Below are 11,823 nucleotides of genomic sequence, written 5' to 3' on the forward strand. Positions count from 1 at the left end.
TGTGTGTCCGGCGAGGTGGGTGGGGGTGGACACCAGTTGCTTGAGTCCCAGGTTGGCGAGGTTGTCGAGCAGGGTGCTGGTGTTGCGGTCGTTGTTGTTCTCCAGATGGAAGTTGAGGTCTCCCAGGAGGATGTAGTCAGCGGAGGGGAGGGCATGCGGGCTGACGAAGTCGGCGATGTCCTCTTTGAATTGCGTGCGTGGTCCCGGGGGTCGGTAGATCAGGGTGCCTCTGAGGGTGGTGTTCGGGTTGGTGTGGATCTGGAAATGCAGGTGTTCGGCGCTGGTCAGGGTGTTGTCGGTGCTGGTCGTGAGACGGATGGTGCTCCTGTGGACGATGGCGATGCCTCCTCCCATCTGGTTGGCGTTTCGGTCCCTCCGGACGATCTTGTAGCCCTCTGGGATAGCGATGGCGATGTCGGGAGCTGAAGAGGTGTTCATCCAGGTCTCCGTGAGGAAGGCAACGTCAGGGGCTGTGGCGTCTAGGAGGTTCCAGAGTTCGATGGCGTGTCTGTGGACGGAGCGGGTGTTGAGCAGGATGCACTTGAGGTGCGTGCTGCTGGTGTTTGACTTGGCGGGTGTTGGTGCGAGGCAGGTCCGGGTGCAGGAGAACTTGCAGGCGTGGCAGCTGAAGGGACCGTGGGTGCGTCGTGGAGTGGCTTGGTGGCACTCTGGGCGTCGGCCGGTGTTGAGTGCGATGAGGGTGGCGGCGGAGTACGTCAGGCGGGTCGGTCGGGGTCTTCGTGGGCCAGGGGTCCTGGCGCTGGGCACGGTCCGGTCGCGGACGGGCGCAGACGGGTGCAGACGGGCGCAGACGGGCGCAGACGGGCTTACCTTTGGCGCGCCTTCGGCGCACAATCGGCACGCCCGCTGCGCGTGACCGCTGCGCGTTCGCACGGTCGCCATTTAAGGCGAAGTGCGCGGGTGGGCGGAGCAGCTGGGAGGCGGGAGCGGGGAGGGTTACAGAAGAGAAAAAAGGGGCGGGGACAAGCGGCGGTGGCGGGAAGGGAGGGCGGGGGGCGGCTAGGTAGGCGGACAACAAGGAAGGAAGGTCAAAACACGGGCCAAATAAAATTCGTCATCATCACCTTCCACTGTCTCCCGATACACTCTGCGACACTCACCTTGGACCTTTGACATGGACTGCCATATTCTGTTTGGTCACCAATGACACTGCATTCAGACTTCGGACTGTACTCTTTCTCTTCTGATGAACTTGACATTCCCTAAATGACTCTGGCTGGCCCTCCATGGGCCAAAAATGTAAAGTGGGGTTTGCATCGCCCTGTACTGCTTCAGCAGCAACACTCCACTAAATGTGCATTAAACATTCATATTCACACAGATGTGTCATGTCTATGATCTTTCACGTGTGGAAGTACGGATGAATGTAGGGTCAGTGGTTCCCCCTTACATCCATGTTGCTCATGTTGTGGGACTTGGGTCACAGGGAGATACATTGCCAATTGGGGTCCGGGTGGCGCGACACTAAAACAGAGATACACGCATTAATTACTTCCTTGTTCAGCCCAGGATGGAACCATGCCCAGAGCCCCGGTGTCATTGTTCACACCCTTGCGTTGGACTGGCATACGCCAGGCCAGCCCACTCCTCTTACGCTCACAGGCGTGGCAACAACGCTTCATGTCCCAGGTCTTCCCTGTAGTGATCAGCTGATCACAGGTCTAGTTGTCAGCATGTCACAGCCACTCCCTCATGGCTGGTTTACACCCACCCCACACCCATCCGGGACATGCTTCACAGGACATGTGGCCCTGCCAATTAAAAGGGCAGGGCGCACGTGCTGGACACCATTTCCACTCTCTATCTGGGTGTATCCGTGTGGTTATTATTTATGCATGAGGGATTAGGGCCCTACCACATCACATTCCCTAGTGCCGTAGGTCACATGATGGTGTCCTCACCACGAGACTCAATCATAAAGGGTCCATGACTTGTGGGGCACAGACTTGGTGGCACTGGATACACTGCGGCTGGTACCGGCACACCGCTTCAGGATGGTGACTTTCAGTACACTGAGGTAGGGGCACCTAAAGAGCTAAGCGGGTGTGCAGCCTGCAATGATACCCCATCCTGGCGGTGCAGACTGGTAAGGATTTGGTGAGCCCTGCTGGACTGCATTGTAGGCCTGAGCCAGCGGGAAGTGCGAGCCTACTGCCATGTGGCATTGCCTCTCGGGCAAACAGAGGTAGTGGCACCTAAAGGGCTGAGCAGGTGTGCAGCCTGCGATGATGCCGTGTGCACTGATATGATCTCTGCCATTGCGAAATCAAGACCCAGACTCAAGTGTGTGATCTGGTGGCCTGTGGTGCGGGGTGCATGATGCTGAGGCTGCCATGGGCATGGGCCCCTGGCTTGAAGCTTGCACCGGCGCGTGGTGGACCCTCTTGGAGACAAGCCGGTGTCGTAAGGTGAGCAGTGAGGCCTGGATGCGCAGGGGCGGGCAATTATCGCTGGGCGGCGGGAGGGGCTGGGGTGCAGCAGCCTGTGTGCGCAGGGGCAGGCAAGCGATGATGGCGTGTGCAACTGTATGGACTCTGCCATTCATGACTCTGGACTCTGTTTCAAATAAGGGACCTAGTGGACTGCAGCGTATACCCGCACATGGTTGGACACACACCGATGGTAGCAGGTGAGCGGTGAGGCCTGGGTCCTCAGTGTCGGCTCCCTCTCTCCCTCTCTTTCTCTCTCCCTCTCTCCCTCTTTCTCTCTCTCTCTCTCCCTCTCTCCCTCTTTCTCTCTCTCTCCCTCTCTCCCTCTCTCTCCCTCTCTTTCTCTCTCTCCCTCTATTTCTCTCTCCCTCTTTCTCTCTCTCTCTCGCTCCCTCTTGTTGAGGTTGTCGTCTGACTTTACACTAGGTAAGAGCAGGTGTTAAATTCCTGCTGCTAACGCGCCTTATCGCATGTTTTGCGTTCTTATGGCGGATTTGGCTGGTCGTTGAGAATGTTGAGAAGGTGTGTTGTCGCGTCTTTTTGCACGGGAACGCCTACTCTGCATCTCATTAGCGATATTTGCTGGTTTTCATCTGTGGCGATGCTTTCTGCGGTTGCTATCGCTGGGAAATTGGTGATATCCGATGTTAGCACGCTACTTTGACTGCTAACTAGGCGATAAGCCCTTGAGTCGGCCATGGTAGATCTGGCTGGTTGCCTGAGCGAAGTGAACAGCTGGATGACCCTGTCTTGTCTCAAACTCAATGGGGACAAAACAGAGGTTATGTTGCTGGGACGCTCGGCCCCGTCTTCGCTGGGTTCCATCTGGCTGGCCTGCCTGGGTCCCCCCCCCAGTCCCAAAGGATGCCATTAAGAGCTTGGGCATTTGGCTGGACAGGTCCCTAATGCTAGACCACCAGGCTGTTAAGCTGTCTGCCACCTGTTTTGGCCTTATCAGAATGCTGAGGAAGATTCTCCCCGTTACCATTCCAAGCCAAACAAATTGTTGTACAGGGATTGATCCACTCTAGGCTGGACTTCGGAAACGCACTTTATCTTGGCGCCCCTGATTTCACATTGCAGAAATTGCAAGTGATTCAAAATTGTGCAGTCCGGACCCTACTTCAAATTCCCCGTAGGTCTTCTGCTAAACCTGGATTAATAAGATTGCATTGGCTCCCTGTTAGGGACAGGATTACTTTCAAATCCCTTTGTATTGCCCATCAGTCATTCTCGGCAACTGGCCCACTGATCAATCGTCCCTTAATCACCCCTTACCTCCCTAGCAGACAGTTGCGTTCCGCCAGCGCGTTCCTTGCTATTGTGCCCAAAGTTAACTGGGCTAGATCAGGAGGCCGTTCTTTTACCCTCAATGCTGCTAGGCTGTGGAACAGCCTACCCCTTCAATTAAGGTCCAATCCAGATTTGACCTCCTTTAGGAAGAATTTGAAAACTCTTTTGTTCAATAAATAAGTTCTCCTCCCCTTCTATGTCACTCGCCCTGCTGTTTAGAACACCTTGCAATCTCAGCGCTTGGACGCCTCCGGGCAACTATTTCGCGCTATATAAAACGCATTTTCATTTCATTTCAGTATATGCCTCCTCATTTATACAAAAAAAGTTACATTTCCACCTTGTAGAGTAAGGGGCAGATTTACAAGCCCCTTGCGCCTCTTTTACGCCGCTGTTGCGTCACTTTTGTGACACAGCGGCGACGCAAAAGATGCACCATGGTGCGGGGTATTTACAATGTGACGCATCTGGGAGATGCGTCACATTGTAAAGCCCTGCGCCAGGAGGAGGCGTACCGGCGCAGGGGGGGCGTTCTGGTGCAGGAACGCCTCCTAAAAGTGGCTGAGTGAAATACTGAATCACTTTTACGTCCATGCTGCGTACGCATCCCTGCTGATATAAAGGGATGGAGCATGTATTGTAAATCTGCCCCCAGGTCTCTGCAATGTGCTTTCCAGCAGACTTGGAGCGGAGTCAATGGCTTTTCATCCATTCTTCCTCTCTTTTCTGCTGTTGCTTTGATTGCCCAGTGAAATGTGCGAGGCGGACATTCCCAAACATTCTTCAAAGGATATAGTACCAATGCTCATTTTACCAATGTTCATTAATGTGTCACACAAGAAGTATATTTCCTATTAACTTCCTTAGAAAAGTAGTGTGCCTAACCACGATTCGTGCCTTCCTATTAGCGGGCTGATACTCTGGCCCCTTCGTTCATAAATATCCGCTCTTTAACGTTTTCATTGCCATAAAGAGCCCTGCTTTTAGGATGAAAGTAAAGCAGCATAATGAGGCGCGCACAGGATTGTGGGTATGCAGATTAGGGATGATGCGCTGACTCTCTCTCTCTCGAGCGTCTGGACCTCTAGCGACAGGAGGGAGCGTTGCACCTTCTGCTCCTTCACGCGTTGACGCACGACGCCTCGTACTGCGTCACGTAACCCTGTGACGCCTCCCGTGGGGCCTGCGGGAGCCTCCTCTCCTCAGCGGTCGAGGAGGCACGACAGCCATGAAGCTCATATTACAACCAATCACGGAGTTTCTTCATCCGAAACCCTCCAAAAATTAAAAGGATTCCGCTTTTCACGGCCCCTCGAAGTGCACGTGATACGCGAAAGGTATTAAACAAAAATCACATGCAGAAGTCTATCTGTTCCCGCAATCACGATAAAAAATATAACTTACTACTAATAGGGCGACTTTACACGGGTGACGTGTCCGTCGCTCTCATGAATGCCTCTGTGTGCACAGCTACAGGCGCTCCTTCTCCTATTAAACGGACGCCTGTGTCACCTGTAGTATTGAATCGGGAGTTTGCCGCAGAGGCTTCTGGGTATGCAAATGCTGGTGTTTAGGCACGCCCCCCTCCAGTGCCAGCAAGGTTCCTGTAGCAGCCCCATGGTTTCTTGTACTCTGAGTCCAGGCTGTGAAGAGTCTCAAAATCCAGCAATAAAGGGAATGTGTCAAGTTAATTTATTAGTGACAAAAAGTGACACTAGAAGTCCCACCAGAAGTAATCCTGCTGAAATAAACAAAACAAGCATTGGCATAGCCAATAGGTCTTGCCTTTGGGAACTAATAAGTGTTAAGGTAGAGATAATGAGTTTGTGTTTGTTTTTAAGCTGTGTTGTGCAGAAGTCTGCAGTATGCTGAAATGTTATAATAAAGAAGTGTGAGAAGCATTTTTGTTACTTTTGATGTATAATGTACAACAAAATGACGATGATAAAAAAATATTAATTAGAAGTAATGATTTGTGTTTTTTTTATGTTTGAATGCTGGCAACTTGTATCTGCCTGTTCTATTAGTTGCTTTTTATGGTGTTTATTGTGAAAGGGGTGGGTATAAATAACAGGAGAGTGAAGGTTAGTTAGTTAGTTAGTGAGAGTGATAGATTTAGTGAGTTAATTAGTGAGAGATAGTGAGAAATTGAGAGAGTTAGTAAGAGTGATACAATTAGTGAGAGAGTTAGTGAGAGTGAGAGAATTAACGAGTGACTTAGTGAGAGAGAGTTATTGAGTTAGTGAGAGAGAGTGAGATTTAGTTAGTGAGAGTAAGAGAGTTAGCAAGTGACTTAGTGAGAGAGAGTTATTGAGTTAGTGAGAGAGAGTTATTGAGTTAGTGAGAATGAGAGAGTTAGTGAGAGTGAGAGAGTTAGTGAGTGAGTTAGTTAGTGAGAGAGAGTTATTGAGTTAGTGAGAGAGAGTGAGAGAGTTAGTGAGAGTGAGAGAGTTTGCGAGTGAGTTAGTTAGTGAAAGAGAGTTATTGAGTTAGTGAGAGAGAGTGAGATTTAGTTAGTGAGAGTGAGAGAGTTAGCGAGTGAATTATTGAGAATGAGCTAGTTATGATCACCAATTATAAGTGAAATTGAAATGTCAGAATTTCCTTGCACCGGTTTACTCCACCCAGGATTAAAGAAACAAACAACAAATCTGGATTGGACATAACAAGCCTTGGCAATAGCAACCCACGCAAGATGACAAGATGACAAGATTGGTTTCGGTGCAGACCAGCAAGGTCTGAGGAACTCACCCTTTGGAGGGGAGTCAGGACACATCTGGGGCAACCAGGGAAGCCGTAGAAACAAAGTAGATTGCTTCAGGGGGACCCACTAGCCAACGGACTAGGGATCACGAAGGCACCTTGAGTGGAAATGCTGAAAGCGGGCCCACGGAACACTCGTGGAGTGTAGGCCCGAGGCAAAAGGTGCTCAGGGCTTAGACTACAAGTAGCCCAATGCACAACTTCAGGAAAGCTCGTGAAGTAGATGTATTAGCAAATGTGCAGGATGTCCAGGCGTTCCAGTCCCACGTCTTTTGTGATAGCTACAGGTCTCAGCTTTGCTGGGGACTCGTGTCAGCCTCGGCAATGTCTGAAAGTCTGTGTCCTGTGTCGCAGATTCTTCGGGATCCGTGAGGAGCCTTTAAAATGCAGACTGGCAAGATGCTTCTTTGGTGACTGTTTGAACAGGGGAGTCACTCCCTTGACCCCAAGGGAGATTTCTTCCATCTTCCAGTTGATATGGAATGTCGAAGGTCAAAGATTTATGTTTCAGAGTTTCATCCAGGGCAATCTAAAGTCTCGGTGACTGGGTTCCTACACTTATACTAAATGTAGGGGTTGGACTAACTCTGGGGTCCCACCCATGGGAGGACCTGGGGAGGGGGTGGTTATACCCGTTCCCCTTTGTCCAGTTTTACGCCAGAGCTGGGGCTGAGTGCCCCAGCAACCGGTTTGAACTGGGAAATGCATGGGCCACCTTGTGTGCCCCAGGCAGTGTCTGAAAAGCATTCACTGAATGCAACCCACCCTACCCGAATACACTAAAGCCTGTCTGGGGAGGTGCTGGCACCTCCCCAGACCGGAAACCTATTGTTCAAGCCTCCCCTGCCGGAGTTTCATCCAGCAGCAGGAAGTCAGACTCGTGTCTGTGGCAGCAGGATCCATTTTGTGATGCTGAGGCTCTTTTAAACATTTACTGGGTATACCAGTGTGTACATGTCTTTTCCCTCTAGAAGCGTGGAATTCTACCCCTGCCGCCAGAACTGGTGGGGGTTGAGTTTCAAGTTTCAAGTTTAAAATTTGTATAGCGCACTACTCACCCAGAGGGTCTCAAGGCGCTTGAGGGAGGGGAGGTACTTTACTTATCGAATATCCAAGTTTTTAGTTGTTTTCTGAAGGAGAGGTGATTCTGTGTGAGGCGGAGGTGGGTGGGGAGAGAATTCCAGGTCTTGGCCGCTAAGTAGGAGAAGGATCTTCCCCCCATGGTGGATCTTTGGATGCGGGGAATAGTGGCGAGGGCTTGATTGGACAATCATAGTTGGCGGGTGGGGGTGTAAAAGGACAGGAGAGTGTTAAGGTATTCGGGTCCTAGGTCGTAGAGGGCTTTTTGTGCGTGGGTGAGGAGGCGGAACGTTATTCTCTTGTTGACGGGGAGCCAGTGGAGGTCTTTCAGGTGACCGGAAATGTGAGCTTGTCGGGGGATGTCTAGGATGAGTCTGGCTGATGCGTTTTGAATGCGTTGGAGTTTTTTCTATATTTTGGCTGTGGTTCCGGCATAAAGGGTGTTTCCATAGTCCAGTCAGCTTGTGACCAGTGCATGGGTGACCGTCTTTCTTGTTTCGGTGGGGATCCAACGGAAGATTTTTTTGAGCATGCGTAGGATGTTGAAGCATGATGATGAGATGGCGTTGGCTTGCCTGGTCATCGAGAGGGAGGAGTCCAGGATGAAGTCCAGGTTACGTGTGTGGTCCGTTGGTATGGGTGCGTTTCCCAAGGCCGGTGGCCACCATGAGTCATCCCAGGTGGAGGGGGATGGTCCAAGGATGAGGACTTCCGTTTTGTCCGAGTTCAGTTTTAGACGGCTGTTCTTCATCCACTCGGCTACTTCTTTCATCCCTTCGTGTAGGCAGGTTTTGGCGGTGTTTGGTTCTTTGGTGAGGGAGAGGATCAGTTAGGTGTCGTCTGCGTAGGAGATGATGTTGAGGTTGTGTTGGCGCGCGATGGATGCGAGGGGACTCATGTATACGTTGAAGAGGGTGGGACTGAGTGATGATCCTTGTGGTACGCCGCAGATGACTTCGGTGGCTTCTGAGGTGAAAGGGGGGAGGCGGACTCTTTGGGTTCTTCCGGCGAGGAACGAGATGATCCAGTCCAGTGCTTTTCCTTGTATCCCGACGTTGCTGAGGCGTTGTATAAGGGTGCTATGACAGACTGTGTCGAAGGTTGCGGAGAGGTCAAGTAGGATGAGGGCAGCTGTTTCTCCGTTGTCCCGTAGAGTTTGAATGTCGTCTATTGCTGCGATGACGGCGGTCTCGGTGCTGTGTTTGGCTCGGAAGCCGGACTGTGAAGGGTCGAGGGATTTGTTGGATTCGAGGAAGGCGGCGAGCTGACTGTTGACGGTTTTCTCAATGACTTTGGCAGGGAATGGGAGGAGCGAAATGGGGCGGCAGTTCTTAAGTTCGGTGGGGTCTGCTGTGGGTTTCTTCAGGAGGGCGCTGAGTTCGAAATGTTTCCAGCTTTCCGGGAAGGTAGCGGATTTGAGGGAGCAGTTGATGACGTCTCGGAGATGGGGTGCGATAATGGAGTCTGCTTTGTTGAAAATGTGGTGGGGACATGGGTCGGTTGGCGATCCTGAGTGGATGGAGTTCATCAGGCGGATGGTGTCTTCAGTGGTGATTGGGTTCCAGGTGCAAAGGTTGTTGGAGGGGGGTTTTAGTTCGGAGGTGGGTGGGGTGGACTGGTCTCCAAAGCTGTTATGAATGTCAGCGATTTTGTTGTGGAAGAACGAGGCTAGAGAGTCGCAGAGGTCTTGGGAGGGAGTGATGTCGTTGGTGCCGGCGGTGGGGTTGGTAAACTCTTTGACGATGTTGAAAAGTTCTTTGCTGTTGTGGGCGTTGTTGTCGAGTCAATCCTTGAATGCTGACTTCTTGGTGGATCGGATCAGTTGGTGGTGTTTGCGGGTGGCGTTCTTGAAGGAGGCCAGGTTGTCAGTGGTTGGGTTTTTTCGCCAGGCTTTCTCGAGGGTGCGACAGATCTTCTTGGAGTTCTTAAGGTCATCATTGAACCATGGGGCTTTTTTGCTGCCTAGCTTGATTTAATGGTTTTTCAAGGATGCTAATTCGTCAGCGCTGTGGGTGATCCATTGTGTGAGGTTGGTGGCTGCTTGGTTTTGTAGCAGGGTTTCCGTTCTCCCACAGAACTGTGCACAGAGATCTAGAACCTGGGTGAGTTAGGGTGACCCAAAACTCACCTTTGTTTCAGAAATCCCCTTACCAAGCTAGCTACAGTGTCTCATCGGTAGCAATAACTTACCAATGACTTAGACAATCCAGAACATGAACTTAGAATACCTCAGGTATCGTGGAACACATGAACACTCTTTCGTTATATAATCATTACAAACCGAAACTGGGAGGCAAAGAACACACGTGCAAGTTTGAAATGTTTATTTTTCAATGCAACATTCTCAAACGCAGTATCTTGTATAATATCAACATACATATTATAAAAATCAGAGTTAGCAGCATAGTCACTAATCCATAATAAGCAAAAGGTGATAGCATGTTATGATGCAAAAATCTATAGAATTCTGTATCACCTATATTTCGCGCACCCTAATTAGCATATTATATTATTTCTAAGAAGGTCTCATCTGGGTTCTAGCAGGGCGGACCCATACCTCTAATTCTCAGTAGGAGGAGATCACATCAACAGCTACCAGCTCTCTGCATGCGAAGCATCAAGTGTGTTGATTCATTCCCTGTAACTGTATCTTAAACCCGCATAGAGCCCAATGTTGGCAGCAACATTATTTGTGTTATGTCTAACGTGGTGCGAGGATCAGGCCTTCAGCAACCTTGTGTTAGGTTATTCTTAGAGTGTGTAGTTCTCGGTGTACAGACAGTTGTACCAAGTGTACCAAGCACAACTGATACCAGAGCAGTAAAATATTATTCTCCAATAAATCACATCTTTCGTCTAGGTTGAAAGCTACAATAACAATTAGGTGTCGTGTGCAAACTCAAGCTGAAAGAAAATATTGCGTTTAAACATTTAATAAGCTCATGCTAACTTAACACAATATATAGAAAAGTAGTAACAATATGACACCCCCCCAATGATCCGAGGACGGTTTAAAAAGGAGAAAACACAAGCTAATACCATATGAAAGGTAAAACATGAAAGCAGAGTTCAATGATATTGAGCCAAGCTAAATGTATGCAAATGTATGTAAAATTTAAAAACAAAAATATGTATGAATGCCTATAGTGGCCACACAAAATATAAAAGTCGAATTTAAGGCCTACTCTCAGTTCATAGGCCCAGAACATATGAAAATCGAATGTTCGTATTGAAAAAGGCACCATTCAGAATTACTAAAAAGTCACTTGCCATAATAATGAAAGTCTTCAAAGTCACTCATGGGTTGAATGAATATGCAAAATAGGTAGCTACAGCTTCCAACATGAAATCACTGTCATCATCCGAAAACAGTTCAGCCATCCAATTAAGCAATGGGAAAGAACATACGTGCTGCTCCAACACCGATTCCTCTAGCAACATCAGAGGACAACTCAGTGGGTTCTCGAGAACACCATGTGCCAGAAAGTCATGCGCCGCTGCGAATATGTCCCACTGACCCATTAGTCCATGCATCGCTGCCACAGCCATAACCCTTTCGCCAGAACAGACCAACTCGTGAGCCACTACGGGGTTCATCAGCTGATCAAAATCGACGTCAGGAGAAGTCGGTAAACAGAGACACAAATCAATGGCCCAGTCGAAATCACAGCTCAGGCAATGAAACACGGGCTGGACACATGTGAAATAGGAAAATCTGAACGATAATCCAAAAGCCATGCTTAAAGTCGCAAGCGGCAAGGAGCCATAGTAATCAAGCATCCGGTTGCGAAACTGCATCAGTAGGGGCTGAGCGTTTCCTTGCGCAGGATGGGCATCCATGTTTTATAAAGTAAAATATCACCAGAACGCCTGCAGCCAAAGCCAGCAAAACAGGAAATCCGCCAAACAGGCTAGCGAATATAGAATGAAAGAACGCAGGGATAATACCAAATACTTTTTCAAATGTAGTCACGAGACCACTGCTAACCATTTTAAAAAAATGAGCCAGGCCGGTCGTGGAGGAGGCATTGAAGATTTGATAAACCAGCTCGGAGAAATGAAACGGCAAATCAGTACTTAAAAGTGCCTGTACCTCTGTGCGTGTGTTTGCTATGTGAAGGACATAAGTTTCGCGGGCAGAGCTCAGGGCCACCTGCTTTTGAGACAATAGGGCTCTTATACGGCTTAAACCATTGAACTCAGCTTTCAAGGTTGGTATTCGTGGCCAAATTGAAAC

Source organism: Lissotriton vulgaris, chromosome 1_1 (genome assembly GCF_964263255.1).
Source record: "Lissotriton vulgaris chromosome 1_1, aLisVul1.2, whole genome shotgun sequence".
Classification (NCBI taxonomy): Eukaryota; Metazoa; Chordata; class Amphibia; order Caudata; family Salamandridae; genus Lissotriton; species Lissotriton vulgaris.